At 39.3% G+C, this 23,343-nt stretch overlaps 1 protein-coding gene across 1 annotated transcript in view; it reads left to right on the plus strand.

Moving 5' to 3' along the window:
• Window positions 1–16,242: 16,242 nt before the first annotated feature.
• Window positions 16,243–23,343, plus strand: part of LOC121871380 (calpain-C-like) — a 140,160-nt gene continuing 133,059 nt past the window's right edge. Inside the window, exon 1 of the mRNA XM_042373603.1 lies at window positions 16,243–16,465. The gene's annotated coding sequence lies outside the window, so the exon portion shown is untranslated. The remainder of the gene's footprint in view (window positions 16,466–23,343) is intronic.

The following is a 23,343-nucleotide window of genomic DNA, read 5'->3' on the forward strand; positions in this document are numbered from 1 at the left end:
TCCAGGGACCACTGTAGTGATAACATGTCCTTATGATAATTGGTTGCAGCAAATTCAGTAATAGGAACTGTTAATGAGTTTAAAAGAGGTCTAGAGAAGTGTATTTAGTTATATTATGTTGTTGGCTGATATAGAAATACATTTTATTCATAATGTATGTACGTGTTTATTAAATTTGTAGTGGTGACCAAATTACTGTTGCATCTTACTTGCTGTTGTACTCATACTTAACAGTATGTGCGAAACAGTCTACTTGGATGCTGGTAATAAAGTCGCTTCCAAAGGATGGGCTCCATTTATAATTTACTTATGTGTTTCTAAGGTCAAGGTCACAGTTTAGTGTTAATTTTTTGATGATTGGCCCAAATTTTTTTCCAGTCTATCTTTGGAACTGTCTTAAACATTTTAATGAAACTTTATAGGCATACAGTATGTCTGATTTCCATTGTGTGTGCCAGATATTTTATCCATAATTCTCATCTTACATTCAAAACCAAGGTCACAGTAGAATGCCAAATGTTATTTTTTTGTGGTTTTCCAACTTTGAGGGTTGAGCAAATGAGTGATTATTATCATATAAGGAGGTTCAGCCTCAAAGGGTGTCTACAAGTATTACCTGTCTGCCATAAACTGTCACCTGTACTTCCCATGGGAAATGTCCTTTTCAGATTTCTGCAAATTTTTCATTATCAAAACTTCTTTTCACATATTTCCCATAGACTGACCTAACATTTACTTTGAACAGGGTACGATGATGGAGAGTGACGGTTTTGGAAGTATTAAAACCTGGGGGTATATGAATGATAGAAGTTGAACTATTTCTTTGGGCGATCTTTTATTGTAGTACAGTAGTTCTTTATATTCTCAAGTTTTTAACTTTGTAGTGTTTGAAAAACTTGTGAATTCATTTGAAGAACTGATGCTTTTGAGAAACAAAAGACCAACTATTATTTTTACTGTATTATTATTATTACAACAACAAACCTGGGCACATATGTCACTGACCAGTGCAGTGGTATACCTGAGTGTGAGAAGTTGTTAGTTTATCTTTGTCAGTATTGTTGCTTTTGTTTTATGAAGCTTTCAAGTTATGTTTTGTTCATAAAATTTAGTGTGAGTCTTATTACTACAATTGTTGACACTTGGTATAGATTGAAGCGCATTTTAAAACACGATTCACATTATCTGTTACCTTTAATGCCTTTCATGTTTACAAGTGACCCATGAAGGATGTTATAAAAGTTACTAAGGATGTGTGCCTCAGGCATGTAAATTAGTTTGCGGTTAAATTGATAAACTATTTTTTATAACTTGGGAAGTTTTTGTAAATGTGCTTAAGTTGTTTTTCTTATTGTTGTGTCACTGTAAAGGTTATGTTTTAACAAAAGAACAATGCTGAGCACATGCGTAAGAAGGAGGTTTTGAGGATAATGAAATCTCAGCAATATGTTGAAGATAGTTTCCCCGAATTACTCCTTTCTGGGTTTAAGAGGCAGCTTATGATATTTAGAAGTACTGTACAATAGTAATAGTTGAGAGTTTTGCATGGCACAACCTGCTTGTATGTTGGAAATTATTTGTTACCTTCTTATTGAGAGGTATATTAAATATACCATACTCTTAAAATCATAATACTTGTATATTTTCTTAGGTTTGTTCCATTTTGCATGGACTCTCGGGAATCAAATAAATCCCAGAAACTCCTTTACTTTAAAATTGAAATATACAGTACAGTATATGGAGAGTAAAAGTTAGGCAATATGATATTCTTTTGTAAACAGAAAATAAGGAGAAACAGTTAAGTGATAGCCACAATAATGAGGATTCACTTACTACATTTAGGTGCATTAAGTTGATCTAGTAATGCATAATTTTTATAGTCATGGGGTCATCATCAGGTGACCTGTGAGGTACCTTTACTGGCTTAGTATCCTACGGTATTCTAGCAGCAAGCTAAAGTGTCCAGTCAGACCAAAGTAAGTTGCTGCTGAGCATCGCTTAAAACTTCCATCATAGTTTTAGTTTTGAGAAACAGTGACACTTCAGGGTCACCGGATCAAATCCTGGGATTGGCTTCCCCTTATGCCAGTCCTATAAGTACAGTATAGTAGCCATACATAAGACCCCTTACTCTGAACCCTCACATATTTACTGCTGCACTCCATGTTTTTGGCCCTCCTCTCAGACATTATTCTAATGGATCAACTGGGAGGATAAAGGTTTTTTGTTTTCTTCTTTTATTATATGTTTTACATTATTGTATTTGTTATTTTATCTTTGCTTGCTGACCTTAACCATTTGTTAGATTACTCTGTCTCCTTCCTGGTATTTTTTTCCAGGTGTGAACCCAGAGATAAAATCTTAGGCACATTTGAGGTCCTTCCTCTGTGACATAATTTGGTGAGGCCTTTTGAATATTTTGTTGTGGGAGGACTGTATGTCCTGTTTACCAAAGGTATAACAATATTTGTTAATTCTGAGGCTTTTAGTTATTCATCCCCTCCATGTCCTGTAAGACCTTTGCCCTCTTTCAATTTTCAACAGGAAGCTTCCAGTTCCCTAAATTTTGGCTGAGCAGTCATTTTTCCAAGGAACTCTCAGAAAGGGAATGGAGATTGATTTCCTGAAGGGGAACCCATGACAGTGACCTTAAGGATGATTTTGCTGTTTACTTAAATTTAGGCATCTTTTTTTTCCTATAAAGACTTGTTAACATTTGCATCAAACATGATCATTAGAACCAGTTTCTAAGCATTTTTACCTCATTCAGCTTTCTTAAAGATGCTCCTGAAATGATCACCATGGACCATGAAAATGTCTTCCATCTTTCTGTGGTGGTAGGAGGGATTATTTCAGAACTCGTGCTCCCAAGAAGGGAATCTTGTTATAATTCCTTTACAGTCATTAAAATTAAATTAAAACCAAGTCTTAGAAATATCAGCTGAATTTTTTATCTCTCCTCTAAGTTTGTTTTCAAGATACTGTACTGTATTATACCTCTTAATGTGCTCAAGCACATAGTCCCCGAAATGTTGCTTGGTCTATTACCTTATTAATAGGAATGTCCGTCATCACATTTATTCTGGAATGATGAACTTAGTTCTCTGTGAAAGGTGTTGGTGGTACAGTCTTGCCTCTCACCATTATGGTCTGGTGACCCTTCCAAACAATGCAGATTTTCCTCAGGTTAATGGAGATCATAAGAAAGTTCAGTAACAAAGATCAGACAAACTACCTGAATGGCTAATGGGCTGATAATTTATGGAAATGATTAATTTAATAAAAAAATCATTGCAAGATATCTTACCTTTCTTGAGGTGTTCACTTCCTAGCTGTTGTGTTGTCACTCACTGAGAGCCTGACGGTGAATGGAGGACTGAAGTGTGAAGACTCATTTCATCACTGAGGAAAGGAGAGGTATGTGGCTTCCCTCCCTTCTCCCTTGATGAAATTTTAAATAGCCGGAAATGTGAGGATTTAAAGTGTGGAGCCTCTAGTAATGGCTACTTAGGGATTGGCAAGCATTACGGTGAGCCTATCTTTGCATTTCAACTTGGTAAACCTAATAGGCTCATAAATTAACCGCAGAGTCAGGAGTTTAGAGCATTGATTCATCCCTGTTTTTAGTTAGAAGTTGCTCAATGGCTTACTTACTTTTACTTTTATCCTCTTCACCATTGATTGGCTCGTTAGCCGCTTGGGCGATCGGTCACATCTCTGTTACTTTTCTCTTTGACAGTGTACAGTAGTTTGATGTTAGAACATTTTAAGTTAAGCCCCCAGTCCAAAGCAGACTCTTCTGGGAAGTTTTGTAGTGGTGATATCTTACAGCTCATTTGTCTCTTCCCTTTGGCTTTAATGGGATTCTGACTCTTGTCTTCCATTTTTAAAGTACCATTCTTATCAATTTCTAAATTTTTGAAAACAAGAGTCAGAGAAGTAGACTAAATGATTTAGTTGAGGGAAGTGTGTGTGCCAGGTAAACCCTGACCATACTGTACTTGTACTGTACTGTATATAGTTTCAGTTAGCTGAGAACAGTGTATGTGTGGCTGATGGTGGCCAGATCACAAACTTAAACTTCATCTGAGGGTTGGATGTACTGGTGACACACCATAGCTCATCCTGTAAGACGTTGTACAGATTCTTTACCCGAGTGACACTAATTAGGAGAAATGAGTTAAATACCAACCAATAACTAATATTAAAAGTACAGACAACAACTGTAACTTTGCTGTAGACAAATGACGTTTTTCTTGAGAAGGTTTTGTTTGTGTATTGCCATAAATAAATTGAATAAAATGTAAACGGTATTCAACGAGGAAAATACTAAAAGTGGAAAAATTCAGCTTTGTCTTTGTAATTTTAAGGTATGAAATAAAAGGTGAATTATTACATCTTTACATATTTGTGCTTGGTTTATATTTCCATGCATGTGTGGTATTCTTTATAGATGTCAGGGATTTTATATACTGTATGTATACTGTACTCATTTTGTGCATGAAGACCACTGCTTAAGTAAAATATTGTCACATACACACACACACACTGAAGTCACTGAGCAGGTCTGTGTGTAACAAAAAGTTAGCATTAAGAAGATTTAAATTATAAATTAATGCCTGAGTTAGCAGATACAGATTACTAGCATTTAATTGTGTTGAACTTGTAATTGTGGTTAGTATTTCATGAGCTGAAGCAACTGAAATATGAAAGTACAAGGTAGCCATGGCAGTCAAACTATAATCGGAAAAGTGGAAGAATTTACACCTAAACGATAGTGTAACTTTGAAACGGAGAAGTACGAGTGCAAGAAATCTCTTCTTTGAGAAATATTAGTGGAAGAATCATCGTGATCATTCTCATCATCATCAGCCATTACTGCTGGCCTCCACAATGTGTTTCCACTTTTCTCATTTCTTTATTACCTGTATTTGGTTGGCTTCCATATTTATTACAAGTTCATATTTACTTCATATACTGTACATTACTGTAGTTCGTTGACATCCTCTTTTCTTCTTTCCGTCACTTAAATGTCACTTGGTAACTCTCCTCATCTGCACCGCCTCACATACAGCTATCCAATCATATTTTTTGTTTCACATATTGAACATTATCTTAACATCACATTAAAAGTTAATCTGTATGCAGTAATATCTCCGATATTCGGAATTGAAAAATTCTCGGAAAATTTTTCCTAAAGCCAGAATTAGATACAAAGTTATAACATTGTTTGGTTTATCCATAACACAAATTCCCATGTGACATTTACTGTTCATCAGATCACATGAAAATAAGTTGAGAAGTGACTCACAACAATTTCCTAATTATTTTGTATATACAGTAATGGGAAACCTAGTTAGCAGGATCCTAGAATTTCAAAAGAGTTTTAATGTCCCAGAAAAGTCAAGAAGACAACCAAATTACACATAATGAGGATAATGGAAGATGCTGAAACTAATGACAATAGCTAATGCATCTGAACCTGCAAAGTCATATACTTCTTCAATGCATACTATTCAGAAATAATTGATTTTTGACAATAATTTTTCAGGTACAGTACTTATCTACTTACTACATTATCACAATATCTTATTGCTCTCCTCAAAGGAAGTGAATCTTTTGAAACTATATTAGTGTTTCTGGACTGTGTAACACTGTACTGTGTGTGTGTGAAGGATTCTTGTTTCTCATGTTGTAAATATAATATATTCTCATTAACCACCATTTAAGTAACTAAGGAAGAAGCAGTCCTTTTGTAGGCTTGCTTCTGGTCCTGCTATATATTGTACATATTCTATTTATACCAACTCTACTGTATTTGGAAAAATGCCTTTATGTAAATGCACATTATGAAGCCTCTGTAATCAAGTTATTATTTATCACATAAAATTGGATTTTGTAAGAATCATTAAAAGGTACTTTTATTTTGTAATGTGATACAAGTTTATAGTGTAATGGCATAAAAGTGTTATTTTATATAGTAATACAGTACTTGGAACTTGTAAGTATGATAAGAGGATTAGTTATCTGTATTTGAATCATTTATGAGTGAATATAATTAATAAGGTAATGTAGTTAGAGTGATGTGAATATTGGTACAGTACTGTATAATAAAGCCAAAGTTTGGAAAATAAGTTTGTAAGACTAGCAAATGGTTTGATTCTACTAGAACTGTTGCCAAGTTTGTCACAAATATCATTGTAAAACCAATAATAAAAGATCATTGTTTGAATAATGGGAAAATCAATGTTATGTACAGGTTATTTGTAAAGGATATTTGCTATGCTTTGCCAAGTCTTTGAGTAGCCTTAGGCATAATGTAAACTTCCACAAGTCATTGTACTGTAACATTTCTGCTGTGTCCACCATTTGTTTCATCTTTACCAAGATGCCTTTTTTATATCTGTATCATGGTTGGGTGAATGCTTGATTCTGCAAAGAAAGATGTATTGTTTTAGCAGGACTGGCCATCTTGGTATAGCAGTGTTATGTGCAGTAAATTCATTATGTAGAGATCTGATGCCATATGGATTGCTCTGTTTGTCTTACATTGCTTTATAAACTAAAGTCTTTTATATGCTTGAATGATGAAGTGAGTCGTGTTCTAGCAATGGCATCCATCCTGTATTCTTTATCATCCATAATACATTTGTTTTGTATATTATCAATTACATACTTTTCACCATGGTGCAGAAATTAGTTAAAGTTTAATATGATTTTCTCTTGCTTTTATTTTTTCCCTTTTGAACAAAGATCAGCAGTACAATGTAATTACATAGATGAAGAGAAAGTTTCTCGTCCTCTCACCATTACATGAACATGTCAGGACATATGGTTGTAATTACCTCTTATTTCACATGATGTTTAATGCAGTTGATTATCATTCTCCCAATGCAGTTTTATTCAGCTGAATATTTAATTTATCACCTTCATTCATTTGTTCAAATATGTAAGGTTAGTCTGGACCTAGATTCTCTAGGCAGTCTACATTGGATTCCTTCCCTAACTGAATATGTAAGAATGCATCCAATTGAATTTTTTAAGTTACTATAATAGGCAAAGAGGACGGCCAAAGTAACTTTAAAGTTTGATTGAGAATCTTTCACAACTTAATGCATTCTCTCATACCAAAGTCATAGTGAAGAAATTTTTTGAATGAATCATTGAGAATCCAGACCGTGTGGTACTTGTGTTGTAGCCCGTGGCCCCCAGCTCAGTCTTGCCTTGCACATGATTACTGTACTATGCTTGTGCTGGTGAATACATGTATATACAGATACTTGCTTTTATGCCATTGTATTTTTAGTGAATCTGTTATGACTGTATAGACCTGGTTAATATTTACTCAGTGTAATTATAACGGGCAGTAATGTACTCATGTGATACTGATGGAGTGTATGGTTCTGTAGCTTTTATGGCTCATAATTATAAACTGAGTAAAGAAGAATTTTTATTGACCGTCAAGTACAGTACAGTCATCCATTGCTTGATATTTTGTGTAATTAATAATATGTGTATCATTTGCCATGCTCTCTTCAGGATAAGGTATTTTATGCATCATTTTTATTACATAGCACTAGACTTATAGGTACAGTACTGTACTGTATCTTACACCCAACCTGCTCCCATACACACACTCTCTCTTTTTCTCTCTTGTAAGTCGGGAACCACCTACTGCAACACTCGTACTGTTGTACTGTACACCTGTAGTTCGACTCCAGGGTCTTGAATCTTCTCTTTATGATGTCATACGCTCAAAATATCTCTGCCATCTATGACTATTTTTTTGTTTCCTTTCCAGCTCTTTCAACTCTACTAACTATATGGGACTCTTTGCCTATCTCATTTCTTGCCATGAGTCGTTCCTATCCACACACCCCAACACCGAGATCCTCTATCCTGGGGATTTCAATGTACTGCACATTACAGAGAGTGGCTTGGGTTTGCAGGGGATGACCCAAATGGAGTCGAGGCACTCTCTTTTTTCCTTACTTAATGGTGTGGAACAAATAATTTAACACCCTACACTTGGTCCAGATGGACACAGCCTTTTTGCTATCATTCTCAATATTTGTTTTACCTCGAACCTCTCTCACTACAGTATTACCCCGCTTAAAGCGGTTTCGCTTAGCGCGTTTTACCGTATACGCGGTGCCTCGCCAGAGCCGAACTTTCACTTAACGCAGGCTTTTTCCACATATACGCGGTGAGTGTCCGGCTCGAGAGCTATTTTTAGATTCGCCCCGCCACCCTGTCTGACTGCCTGTTTTAGCTCATAAAATTCATACAAATTACCCGGCCAGAATATAATTTATATTGCTGGAATTCTTACAATTTGGTGATCATTTTGAATATAAACATCATAGATTTTGCATTAGACATACAAATTTTAGATATAATGTTTACTCTGAGTAAATATGTTATCTTTTGTGCAAAATATATGACATTTATATTCAAAATATTCCTGGTCTTACAAGGAATCCAGCAATGTCAATTGTATTATCCTAACTTTAGTTTGAGGTATTATTTATTAAAATTTAGTGGTTTTCCCCAAAAATTTCTCAGAGAGGGAAGAGCCAGCAGTGTAGTGTGAGAAGAGGGGGAGGGAGTTGAGTCCATTATTTGAATGGACATTAACTTGGCGACTGTATTTCTCTATTTCTCTTAAGTATTAATTGTGTGCATGTACCATCATAAAATTAAGATGTTATTTTTACTAGAACATAGGTATTGTGTCGGAAAAAGTGGAGTTTGGGGATCGGGCCAGTTTCTATTGGAATTAATCCCATATGTTCTGTTGTTCACTTAGCGCGGTTTTCACTTAACACGGTACCCTGTGGGTTTTATTGACCGCGTTAAGCGGGGTACTACTGTATATATATATATATATATATATATATATATATATATATATATATATATATATATATATATATATATATATATATATATATATATATATATATATATATATATACATATATATATACATATACAGTATTATCCCGCTTAACGCGGTTTCGCTTAGCGCGTTTTACCGTATACGCGGTGCCTCGCCAGAGCCGAACTTTCACTTAATGCGGGTTTTTTCCACGTATACGCGGTGAGTGTCCCGCTTGAGACGCTATTTTCAGATTCGCCCCACCCGACTGCTCCCGCCTCCTCCCTCCGCTTGGGCAAGCCGCGTGGTAAGGTTTGCGCAGTGTGTGTCTTTGTTGCGTTATCACTGACGTCCTATGACGTATCGGACTGTGATTGGCCATGCATCCTTACCCCCCTCTGCTGCTAGCTGTAATTGGCTTAAAGTATTATGACGTGACCCCCCGGGGGAGGGAGGGAGGGAGGAAAGATGACGCTTGACCTAGCCGCGGCAGTTTCATCCCTCCAGGCTGCTCCATGTATACGTGAACCCATTGTTCTGTGAAATGGCTTCCGCCGGACCACCACCGCCACCAGAGAGAGACCTTTCCTTACCTGGACCCAGCCACCCTAAGCCCAAGAAGACACGCCGTGGTCTAAGCTACGAAGTGAAGTACCAGATCATTCAAGATTTGGAGAAAGGAACACGGCAAGTTGATCTCGCGCGCCAGCATGGCGTCAACGAATCTACGATTCGCACTATCAAGAAGGATGCAGCCAAGATCAAAGAGCACATGAAAATCACAAAGTCTGCAGGTGCTTCAACGATCAGGTATTGCCAGAACAGGGTGCTGGCAAAAGTGGAAACTTTGCTGGTGAGTTATTTGATTCGTCAGGCGCGATGCAACATGGCGGTGGACACGCGCTCAGTGCAGGAGTGCGCACGTGAGCGATACGCAGCAGTGTCAGGTAAGCTGGGAATTGCAGAGCCCAAACCCTTCAATGCTTCCTCTGGTTGGCTGCATAGGTTTAAGAAGAGGAACAAGATCACCAACATCAACATTGGTGGTGAGGAAGCGAGTGCTGAATGTGTGGCGGCTAGACATTTTCCTCCGTTCTTACGTGAGATTATGGGGGAAGGACAGTACACCGACGACCAGGTGTTTAACATGGACGAATCTGGTCTTTTCTGGAAAAAGCTACCGTCCAAGACCTTTGTTGTAAAGAATGCCAGCAAGATTCGGGGCCGGAAGATGCAGAAGGAACGCATCACCGTCCTGTTTACCACCAATGCCTCCGGTACCTGTAAACCAAAGTTATCGGTGATTCACACAGCCCGCAAGCCGCACGCCTACAAGAATATGGACATGAACAAGCTTAATGTCCACTGGCTAACCGCACGTAAGGCGTGGATGTCCTCTTCTCTGTCCCTCTTCTGGTTTGACGACTGTTTTGTTCCTGACGTGAAGAAATTATGCGAGCAACAGAATGTTCCATTCAACATTTTGTTGCTCCTTGACAACGCACCTGGACACTCGCCCCTACTTATGGATCGTCGCCCCAACGTAAAAGTGGTCTTCCTTCCTCCCAACACTACGTCATTAATCCAGCCCATGGACCAGGAGTTGATCTGCAATGTGAAAGCTGTGTACTCTGCAAAGAAGTTCAAGCTCCTGAGCGACTCTACCAACACCAAGGATGAGTTGCGTAAGCTGGGTGACACCGACAGCGAGAGTAAAAGCGACGAGGACAAGGAACAAGAGGTGGCGACTCAAGAAGTTCTCGTCAAACAATTTTGGAAGAAGTTTAACGTCAAACAAGCTGTAGACTTCTTGGTGGAGGCATGGGATCAGCTGTCTATTGCTACGATTCGTCACGCATGGAGTCATGTGTTGCATGGCATACCAGGTGAGAGGAGGAGTGAACCTATGACTGGTGAGGTTCAGACTGTTGCAGTAGCAGTGGACCTTGCCAGAGAAGCTGCGCTCAATATTACAATTGAAGGCTTCTCCGAGACCACCAACGAAGACATCCTGGAGGTGATCAGAGATCCTGAAGTGACTGCCGACGAGATGTTGGAAGAAGATCACGTCAGTGAAGAGGAGGAAGAAGGTGCGTCATTCTCCGAAGAACACAGTTCAACACATAGTGATATTAAGGGTGCCATGGAGTGTGCAGAGAAAATGAAGTCCTTCCTTTCCCGCGACAATGAAGTCTTCCATACCCGGCTGGTGCAGGCTATGTAGCCGTACATTACGGTGTATCAAGACAACATAAACACCAGCCGTCAAAAAAGCATAACCGAGTTCTTCGCCCGCAACCCACCACAGCCAGCCCAAGCCAGTGATAGTGACAGAGGTAGAGACAGTGAAGATGACTTTGAGGGATTTGTCACGGAGGCCATAACAAGTGTGGGTGACAGTGATGGTGACTCACCTGAGGGCCAGTAGCCTGCCCTCTGCCTCGGAACCAGCCTCCATCCCCGTACGCCGACCCATCTCTTCTACCAACGTAAGTGTTCAACATAACTTTTAGTTTTCCTAACTTAACCTTTATTTTTCCTAACCTAACCTCTTCTATATTACTTGTTTTTTCATACCATCATAAAGTTAAGATAGAATTTTTACTACAACATAGTTATGTGTCGTCAAAAAGTGGAGTTTGGGGGTCGGGCCAGTTTCTATTGGAATTAATCCCATATGTTCTGTTGTTCACTTAGCGCGGTTTTCACTTAACACGGTACCCTGTGGGTTTTATTGACCGCGTTAAGCGGGGTACTACTGTATATATATATATATATAAAAAATCAACACCTCACCCCGCCAGAATTCGAACCCACGATCTTATGACTGTGACCGGGGAACGTTACCTCTGGGCCACCAGGACACAAAAGCAGCTCAGACGTAATATTTGTGACAAATGCAAGATGATGGTGAGTAAGCAAGGTTGTGATTGCATTACTGCTAATTTCACAATAGTCTGGTGCTATATGATAACCTACCATTAAATGTTTGCCTACATCCTGACATATAAGTATCACATTGGTTTGATTTGGTTAAAAGAAATATTGCACCTTATTGACATGTGCTTGAAACACTAACCTATGTGGTATTGGAGTATATACACATTGTTGTAGAGCATTAGTTTTTAACATAGCTAATTCACATGCAGCCTCATCTGCCCGAGTGAATGCTAAAGCATAAGCCGGACAAACATGCAAATGCAAATATGTTGACTTACAATGATTTAGGATTTCATGCTTAGCCACAGCAACTAATAAAAAATCCTCTGATACTACTATTAGTTCAGTTTGTCTTTTCAGAATTAATAGTCCCTCATTCGCTTTTAGTGGAAATGGTTCCAAATGCAATGCATTAATTTATTTTTTTAATGGAATGTGCATTAGTATTTCCCTGTGTGTTAATGTTGCTTCTAATAAGGGGTAATAATATTCCACTTCATGCTCCTGAAAGATAGGCATTAGGCGAGTGCCACAAACCAGGCAAAGATAGAGTGTAGAAGGGCTGAAAAGGAGTTCCAGAGGCTGGTTGCAAGCGAGGTCAAGTCAAACTCAAAGGCATTTTACCGCTATGCAAAGTCGAAATTGAAAATGCGAGTAGGAGTATCAGACCTGAGGCTTGAGGATGGTAGTTATGCAGATTCTGACCAGGATAAAGCTGAGGCATTGAACAGCTTCTTTTCCTCGGTGTTCACAAGAGAGGATGCAACTAACCTTGCGTTTGAGGACAGACAGTTCGACACAGCACTGACCCACATTGTGTTCACAAAAGAGGGTATTAGGAATAAACTGTCCAGGCTAAAGGTCCATAAGAGTCCCGGCCCTGACATGGTGCATCCTAGTGTGCTAAGAGAGTTGTGCAATGAGCTTGCTGAGCCCCTGAAGATCCTGTTTTGTAAATGCCTGGATGAACAAATGGTCCCCAGTGAATGGAAAATGGCTTATGTGAGTCCTATCTTCAAGAAGGGCAATCATCACTCCATGAACAACTATAGACCGGTGAGCCTGACCAGCATAATATGTAAAGTACTTGAGAGTATTATCAGAGATGCCGCAATGGAACATCTAATACGAAACAACCTTGTAAAAGATTGCCAACACGGTTTTATGCTGGGGCGCTCCTGCTTAACACAATTGCTCAAGGTATTGGATATTTGGACCCATATTCTGGAATGCGGTGGTAATATCGACAATATTTACCTAGATTTTGCCAAGGCTTTCAACAGTGTACCCCATGAAAGGCTGAAAATCAAACTGGAAGGGGAAATGTCCTAGCGTGGATAGAAGACTTTCTACATGACCGCAAGCAGTGTGTGGTGATTCATGGCACGAAATCGTCATTCGTACTTGTCACAAGTGGGGTACCACAGAGCAGTGTATTGGCTCCACTGTTGTTTGTTTCATAAATGACATGCCTGACATTGTACACTCGATACAAATGTTTGCCGATGACGCCAAGTTATTTCGGGAAATTAAGAACCAAGCGGACTGTGAAGAGCTGCAGAAGGACCTCTGTGGGCTCCAGGAATGGTCGAAGAAATGGCTGCTGAGATTCAATGTCACGAAGTGTAAGAAGATGCACCTGGGGTGTACCAACGGTAAGGAGGCGTATCATATGTCCCAACGGGAGGAAGAAAATGCACTACTTGAGACTGAATGTGAGAAGGACCTAGGTGTGTATGTTGGCAATGAGCTGAAGTTCTCGGGCCATTGCGAGAAGAAGGTAAACCAGGCAAATAAATTATTGGGTCTTATAAAAAGGTCATTCAGATATCTAGACAGTCCGCCCCTCGTAACGATCTTCAAGAGTGAAGTGCTTCCCCATCTGGAGTACTGTCACCCCGTCTGGTTCTCAAGATATGCTAGGGACTGTTACTTGGTTGAAAATGTTCAAAGGAGGGCCACCAGACTGGTGCCCGGCCTTCGGCACCTCAGCTACCCTGAGAGATTAGAGCGCCTGAACTTGCCTAGCTTATACTACAGACGGGCAAGGGGTGACCTAATAGAGGTGTATAAGCATCTCAAGGGGCACTACTCGGTCGAGTGTCCTTACTTGCAGCTGGCGGACGCTCGCCCCACAAGGGGGTCACAGCTCAAGATTGAAGGAGCCGCAAGCCAAGAAAACTGTCAGGGCAGACGCCACTGAGTGAGTGTGGGTACTGTGTGACCGTTGCATTTACAATGACCAAACAATAACAAAGGAGTACTTCATCGAAGTTCTTCGCCAGCTGAGGGATACGGTAAGAAGAAAATGACTGCAACTGTAGGCAAGTGGTGACTGGCAGCTTCAGCTTCATCATGACAACACGCCTGCCCATTCTTCACGTCTCGTGCAGGGTTTTTTGGCAAAACATCGCTATCACCCAGGTCTCTCAGCCCCCCTATAGCCCAGATTTGGCTCCCTGCGACTTCTGGCTTTTCTCAAAGCTAAAATCGCCGTTGAAAGGGAGGAGATTTCAGACCGTGGACGAGATTAAGGAGAATGCGATGAGGCAGCTGATGAAGATCCCGAAAGAGGACTTTGCAGACTGTTTTGAAAAGTGGAAGGGACGCTGGGAGAAGTGTGTGAGGTCCCAAGGGGAGTACCTTGAAGGGGACTAAGGTGCCATTGTCCTAGGTCAGCAATATTTTTTTTAATAGTAAATGGCTGCATACTTTCCAGACAGTCCTCGTATATATATATATATATATATATATATATATATATATATATATATATATATATATATATATATATATATATATATATATATATATATATATATATACTGTATATATATATATATATTTTTTTGTCATCAAGCTCAAAGAAGTCACTGAAGCACAGGTGTTTTCTGTTTAAATAAACTCAATATTTATTTTCAATGTGCATTAGGAATGTTGCACAGCTATAAACAAATTGTTCATGCAAGATGTTTTCTGTTCAAATAAATAAAATTTTATTTTTCATGTGCCTTAGGAATATTGCACACCCATAAATATATTGTTTATGGAGGGCGTTTTCTGCCCAAGTACAATCCCTTTAATTGTTCATGTTTAAAAAAAACCCATTGCATAATGGTAAAAAAAAAAAATAAATAAAAAAAATAAAAGAGATTTAAATATAAAAATACTGATTCATTTTTTATTGGGTTTTCCATATATTTTATTGGTCGTAATTACTTGCTTTAAATCAGGTAGGCTGATAGGCGGTAGGGAAATTATAAAGAGATTTAACTGCATTTATCTTTGACGTATTGTAGAATATAATATAATAAGAACAGGGTATTTGCCACCACTGTTCCACGAAAGGGTGGCGCTGAAATGAAACAGGTTGGGAACCACTGTTAAATAACAGTAACTATACACAACTTCTGTTCACTGTCGTCAGCAGGCAATTATCCATTTAGGGGGATTTCCACTCTCATTATCTCATTGTCAGCTAGCCATACAGTCAGTTTGTGAATAGCTTGTGTATTTACTTCATCATTCCAGTGACTCAATGTGTGGGGTCAGCTGTTGGAGCTCCTCAGTACAGTACTCGAACCACTTAACACCCTGAAGCGCTATCTGTAGTCCACATGGCCTAGTCACAGTGGATGTGAGGTGTTTATCTGGATAAGTTGATAATAATAATAATAATAAATATTACTTATGGATATTACTACTATCAGTGTGAAAGGCAGCATTGAAGAATTGCGGTGTGTGGTAGCGTTTGTGTGTGTGTTTTTCATGGTTGTATACGTGGTTGTGTTTGGCAATGAATTTATATTTTTTTCATTCTTTTACTTTTAGAAAGTTTGCTATTCAAGTCAACGTTCATGGTTCAAACACTTACAGTATGTTAAACACACACACACACGCCTTTATCTACAATGTTTCTTTCTCAAACATACCGGTTAATGTGCTGTAGAGACGATGCTTGTCTCGAATCTTTTGAAGAAAAAACTGACATTTAGTTTGGCAGTAACTTTTGTTGTGGTGTGAACCTTGTCCAAATTTGCCTGAAGGAGAGCATCTTTGTTTTCACTACACGTTTATATTTCTTTGAAGAGGAAAATAAGCTAAAGTTATTAAGTTTCAATAATTGTAGCTGTTATTGTCAGAGTTCCTGCTTAATTGTAAGAGTCATTTATATTTAAATAGTTCACTATTCTGATGTTTAAGTTTATATTACTGTACTAATAAGTGAATTTACTCTCAAAGATAAAAATAAAATGAGGAATTGTTAAGACCACATATCAAAGCAGAATCTTAATGTTTAATTTTCAATTGTTGATGAGTATTGTAAGTACTAACCTAGACTACGCGCTTGTAGTTGTTAAAGCGCAATAATACATTATAACATTAGCAACATCAAGTTTTTCAAGTAGGGACTGTTGATATTAGGCAGTTTACTGCTGTAAGAGATGTTTTCCCCTCCACAGACAGGTGGGAGCGCGCGACTGACTCCCTGGCCAGATTTGTCAATTTAGTTTGGCGTTACTTCGAGTGTGATGTGGAAGTGGAGAATGGTGCTATATCTGTTGTGGTGACAGTCCAAGTGTACTCTGTAGTGCTCTGTAGCAGTGCCCCAAGGTGTGACCCCTTCCCAACATACTACAAAAAGTGAGTACGTGTTTTAAATGATAACACAGGTGTGGGGGTTACCATTAGTTGTTTTTTTCCTTTTGAGTTAAGACTGTGAGACTGAGTGTAACAACCTCTGTGGGCGCACATGCTTGGTGCTCATTTGTATCACTCACAGGTGGTTCATTAAACAGTATTCTCCCTCAAAATACTTCAAAATTTGCTTTTATATTTCCGATTTCAGAGTCTCCGTTATACGAGAGTAATTACGGACAAGGTTACCGGTCTATATCGGTATATAAAGGCTCACTGGTTCAGTAAATACATTGCAATGGTAAATAGGAAGTCGATATAACCAAGGATAGCTCAAGAAGATATTTAACCCTTTAATTGGAAGGGGTTTCAGCTGAATAAAATTTACGGTAACGATGTTAATGTGTTCGTCTTACAAAGGCCAGGATAACACAAGGTGCCGCATTGATTGTACCAAGTTGAAGAATTAAGCATTGTTCATTTTCACTCACTAATTTTCTTCACAATGTAAGCATTTGGTGTAAAGGTTATCATAAGGTGACGTCGAATCTTCAGTGTTACGTAAAAAGGTAAACGTAATTGTGTATGTTATAACGAATTATAATCCCATAAATCTCTTAAACCTTGCACAGTGTTATTGTAACCCCTATAACGTACCCTCAATAAACCCCATAATTCAGTATATCTGAAACGTCATCCCTTCACATACCATAATAATCAATCACAGCCTCGTACCTTGATGCAACATAATTCCTCCGTAATTTAACGTACCATGACATTCATAACTTGTGTACCGTAACTTAACATACTGTAACACTGTAACTTGGTGTACCACAATCTCCTGTAACTTGACGTATTGTAACCTCATAACTTTACTTTAACCCCACGGTACAGTTGAGGTCAAAGTTCGCTTCTTCTCAAAATGAAGCCGCATCAAACGAGATATATCAGAGTAAGTCAGTTCGGAAACTTATTCCCGGGACTCCGTTTCACCCTAGGGAGCGAACTTTTTGTCCACGACGGTACGTACTGTACCTTTAAACCCCTTAAGTTGACATACTATATTCACCCACAATTTATTCTATCTTAAGTAAACCTACCAATCCATAACTTCCCGCCATAAGTTTAAACCAAAATCACTACAAGTTTCACTGTCGTACATACAGTCTACATAAGTTCTACAGACTATTTCCAGATAAAACGCTAAAATCATAGACTGTAAGTGGACCGTAATTCATTATTGTAAACTAAATATTTTCCTAACATACCTGTAACTGAATAACGGTCTTAACTGTGATATAAACATGAATTTGAATCAAATGGTTAAAGTATATTATTTTATGATCGCACTACGAATCACGTAAGAAGTGTTTTTTTTACCAAATAAAAAAACGAATGAATTTAAAAGTTACACGAACAGCGTCGCGTCTTTATTAAAATAATTATGCGCATTATTAAAACCCAACTTATCCTAATCAAGCTAGTTTAATCGTTTACGTTATGCGTAGTCTTGTCATATGCGTGATCTTGGCTGTGATTTAAATCACGAACAACCTATCCACCACTTAAAATTATCGTAAATTGCTTTTTAGGGATATTGTAATTCTAGTTTTCTTTCTTTTGTGTGGTTCTGTAATGTATGCAGACCTAATGATTTACATAGCAGACAGGATTCCAAAATTGCGAGTGTCGTGTGTCCAGTATAAGATTGGTTAGGTTCGTTTGTATAAAGTCGGGTTTTGAAGCAAATTGTTTTAGTATTTGTGAATATGTTACGAGGCTGTACAGTACAGCCAGAAACAGTAATTGCTACCCCCCCCCCCCTCTCCAGTAGCCGGAGCCACAGCCAGCGAAGGCCGATTTTGACAAAACGCAACATCGTCAGGAACGATAGTTTCCAAAACTACCCAGCAACTTTTAGACGGAGAAGGATTTGTCCGATCACCAACCGCCAGGCCTTCACTTTTTTTTTGTAGGGAAAGGAGGAATGAAGGAAGATTAGAGGTGGGGGAAGGAAGTTATAGTTCGGAAGTTGAAGAAATTCAGGAGGAGGTAAGAGAGGGCGGGCTGACCGCCTAGCTAAGCTAATACGTGCCGGTACAGGCACGAGACAGCCTACCCTGTCCCATTTATGGGTGTTTTAAGGGCCTTATTTCATATTCCGCCGACCCTACTGGCGGATGCTGGTTAGGGAGGCTGTCTATTGTCTGGCCGTGTAGATCGAGGGTGGTAATGGACCTTTTGAGATTTCGTAGCTTTTTGGGAACCATGTATGGTTGTTGTCGTTATCTGGTGGGAGTCTTTGAAGGAGTTCTTGCTCTGATCGTTCTATCTTTTGCTAGATTCTGCTGGCCAGGGTGTGCAGCTGCTGGTTGATGGGTTTCATTCTCAGGTCTCTATGTATCTCGGCTGTGGTTCTGGTGAAGGGGTATCTTTCACCTGTGACGAGTCTTAGGGCTTCATTTTGGACCACCTGTAATTTTAATATTTGAGTGGTGCTCATAGTATGAAGAGGTATTGCTGGGTGAGTTAATATCGGTGTGATAAATGATGTCACCAGGCGGAGTTTAATTTTCTCAGGAAGCGCTTTAAAGCGGTCTAGTTTTCTCAGCTCTCCTCTTGCTTTTTCATTCCTACTGTGGACATGATGGGAGTAACCTGTCGTTGATATATGTAGGCCCAGGAGGGTGCCTCTGCTTTTGTATTCTATCTGGGCATTATCACTTGCTTGCCATGGCTACGGGGAGGTGGGGGGGGGGTGTAGCAATTGCTGCTTCGGACTGTACCTCAGATAAGATGACTGTTTAATAGTCTGTAGGTCTATCTCTTGTTAATAACTGCTATTGAATACATTAGTATACATTCATATTCTCTCTGACTTACTGGGGGATGTAACAATTATGTGTGTTTAGACAGTTTTCGTGTCTGCCTGCCAACCACTAAATGGTAAATGTTCAGTGTATCGGTGTGTCAGCAAATGCAACTTCGACTGATTGTACCTGTCCGGCTTGTGCTTTCAGATGCTTGAAATAATAACTGATCAGATTTCCCTGTTCGGGGTAACCATGTAATGTCTTGTTCCACCTGTTCTTGTTGTACGTTCTAAGTCGGTTAAGATTATGTACTGAATTAACCACCACGACTCACAGCAACATGCCACAACATACCAAGATGGGATGTTTACCTGAAATATCGATAAAAGTGCAAAATTAGAAATGGAATTTTGGCACAGTTATTCTCATGTGTTTAAGGTACTATCATACAAGTGATGCCATACCAGTACCTCCGATGCAAAAATAAACAAACAAATCCTGAACATAGATTGTAAGTTATCAGTCCTTACCTACTCCTACAATAAGCGTAAAGAATCATAGCCTACCATATCACATTATCCTACCATGGCCGTCTACCATAATTAAACAGGACCACCATCATGGCAGCCAAGAGCATAAATCACTACTTTACACCATTTAGAGTTGAGGTATGGCTGTAAATATACTGGACGATATAAATCTATAAATACAGGAGTGTCTGGTATATGTAAACATGCGACAACATCATCAGATTTTCAAGAATAATTGGCAATAATTAAACATAAGGAACATGTTCATTGTAAATATAAATGGATATTTTAAATAAGCATGATTAACTGTAAACATTTTTAGAACAAAGAATACATGTCTACTCAATATGTCAACACTGACAGTAATGTTTTTTGTATTGATCCCCCCCTAAGAAAAAGCATCCCGGTTCTTGAGATTTTGTTAATAACTGTATTGGGCTATATTGTCATAAGAAATAATAACACGCTAAAAGGCAACACTGTAGTTGTGTCGCTACCTTGATTAAATATTTATGTAAACATCTCGTGCTTCCATATGATAATAACATAGGGGTCGTATGTGACCTAGACGTACATCACACAAGGTCATTAGTATATACTGTAGGTAGACGATATTGTCCTCAGGCGAATTTTTGATAATAGACTCAAATGAGAATAATACGCTGAAATACATTCCTTTAATCAATGAAATCCCCCCCCCCTCCCGAGGTGTAATCCGCTAACACCAGCAGGGAGTAAATCCGCATTCTCCTCCAGGGATTATAGTACAACAGAAGGTCGGGTCCCATTCATTGTCACTGAAGACCTGGCCATGAATCTGTCGTCCACTATTTACAGTCGGATAGCGTCTGTGCGCTGCTGTTTGTCTGTGTCTTGCATTAGCGTATGTGAGGATGAGGTTAGGAGAAGGGGTGAATGTACAGTATAATGCGTTGTGAATATAATTGTTTGTTTGGCTGTCTTATAATATGCAGATGCCCGACGAGACACACACACACACACACACACACACACACACACACACACACACACACACACACACACACACACACACACACACACACACCACACACACACACACACACACACACACACACACACACCACACACACACACACACACACACACACACACACACACACACACACACACACACACACACACACACACACACACACACACACACACACACACACACACACACACACACACACACACACACACACACACACACACACACACAGCTACACAATATATTTAAGGTTAAAAACTTACTAATAATAAACAGACACTCATAGTGAACACCTCATTACAGGGAGGTACCGACTCCTACAGTGTATGTATTCCCTGCTTGTATATGTTGTGTATTTCATGCTAATCTTAAGTGTACGCGTCTTAATGTGTATGTTGTATTTTTTTGTGAGCTTGTGTATTATACGGATAGTGTGTGTGGCTGAAAATATGTGGGGATTAAAATTTCATATAACTTTTCACTATTTATTTTCTAACCCCGCATTCAAGGTGCAGGGAGTTCAGTGGAAAAACGCTTTCACATGAACAATTATGACTACTCACTGCTCATAGTCTAGTTAGTGTGGGTGATGTAATTATATAAACATAATGTACGTAGCTCACATTTATATAAGTATTACTGTCTGTTTGATAGGGGCTAATACAAGCGGAGTATTGTGGTGTGGCCATTGTGTTCAGCTACTTCTGGTCAACTATTTTTTATGTTAATGAAAACGGAAAGAATTTTTAGCATCTTCAGAATTTGACCCAGTTCCATCGTGGTGTTTTCTATTAGCATGGCGTAATCTAAGGGCTGAGACTTGATTGGCTGACGTGTGATGTTGTGTTAAACCGTGGTGTGATTGGCTGACGTAGGTGTGACGTTAGTTTAAACCGGTACTGATTGACCTACGTAGGTGTGACGTTATCTTAAACCATGGTGTGATTGGATGACGTAAGTGTGACGTTATCTTAAACCATGAAGTGATCTCCTATCGAGCGAGGTGTGGCGTTATCTAAACCGTGACGTGATTGGCTCTTGAGGTATGACGTTATCTTAAACCGTGACGTGATTAGTTATCCAGGTGTGACGTTATCTTAAACCGTGACGTGATTGGCTATCGAAGTCACCGAAGTGTGACGTTATCTTAAACCGTGACGTGATTGGCTATCGAGGTGTGACGTTATTGGCTATATCGAGGTGTCACTAGGTATTACTTAGCCGTGAACAGACGACGAGCACTCGTGTAACTTGTCTTCAAATGTATTCTCAGCATATTTTGATTTGTCACATTTCATCATATATATATATATATATATATATATATATATATATATATATATATATATATATATATATATATATATATATATATATTCTTTATGATAGTGATAGGTAGGGACAAGATGGAAGGGGTGTGCGGTAGGGAAAGGTCTGGCAGCACTGTTAATGGCGGGTGGTGGCCTACCTCGCTGAATACCTGAGTAGAAAGTGGCCGCTGGAGGCGGTGGTGGGTGGGGGGAGTAGTTATGGTGACTGGGAGTGGTGCTGGAGATGGGGGTAGTAGTTATGGTGACTGAGAGTGGTGCTGGGGATGGGGGTAGTAGTTATGGTGACTGGGAGTGGTGCTGGGGATGGGGGTAGTAGTTACGGTGACTGGGAATGGGGATGGGGGTAGTAGTTCTGGGTGTGGTGCTGGGGATGGGGGTAGTGGCGTTGGTGACTAGGGTTGGTGATGGTAGTGGTGGTGACTGAGGATGGTAGTAGTTGTGGTGACTGGTGATGATGGTAGTGGTAGTGGTAGCAGGAAGTGCTTGGCCGGAACATTTGCAGCTTAGTCAGGGTCTGGGCACGTCGGGTCGGGGTTTGGTACCTGGGTGTTAGGGGTAGTAGATATTTTCGGGGTATGGTATAGAATCTCGGTGTAAATTTAAGAACGATCTTGCCTCCATCGTCTTGTTGCTTGCGTAAGGCTGGGAGAGACACGTTCACTTATTTTGCCAGTGACGGACCTATATTGAGGCAGACTATGGTGTCTTGTTAAGGAGTGTGTATCTTAATATTTACTCGAATTTTGTGTTACGGAAATTATCAGTTCAATTTTGAAATAATTTCTGCACTTTTTTTATTGTGTGTTTTAGTTCGTTAGTCAGCTAGGATAAATAACGTTAGATTGGGTGTACTGTACTGTTGAACCTTTACCCACGAGAAATGTTTATTGTGCGAAGCTTTGCGACTTTGGACTGTTGGGTGTTGGGTGAAGAAGCTAAGAGAGATAAGATAAGCGATCAGCTGTGCCCAAGAGGGTGGCTGTGTGGAAGCTACTGTTATTTGTACTGTTGGCTACGTCTGTTAACTTCGTGTTGCTGGCGCCTTTTTGCCTGGTAGTGAGAACACGGCACGCTCCACTGAACACTGCCCAACAGTAATATGTCCTATAGCCAACACTTTTTAATATGGTTTCCTAGATTTTAACAACTCGTAATGAACGATACAATCCGGTTAGAGATCCATGGTACAATTTATAAT

Source organism: Homarus americanus, unplaced genomic scaffold (assembly GCF_018991925.1).
Source record: "Homarus americanus isolate GMGI-L3 unplaced genomic scaffold, GMGI_Hamer_2.0 scaffold45698, whole genome shotgun sequence".
In the NCBI taxonomy this organism is placed as follows: Eukaryota; Metazoa; Arthropoda; class Malacostraca; order Decapoda; family Nephropidae; genus Homarus; species Homarus americanus.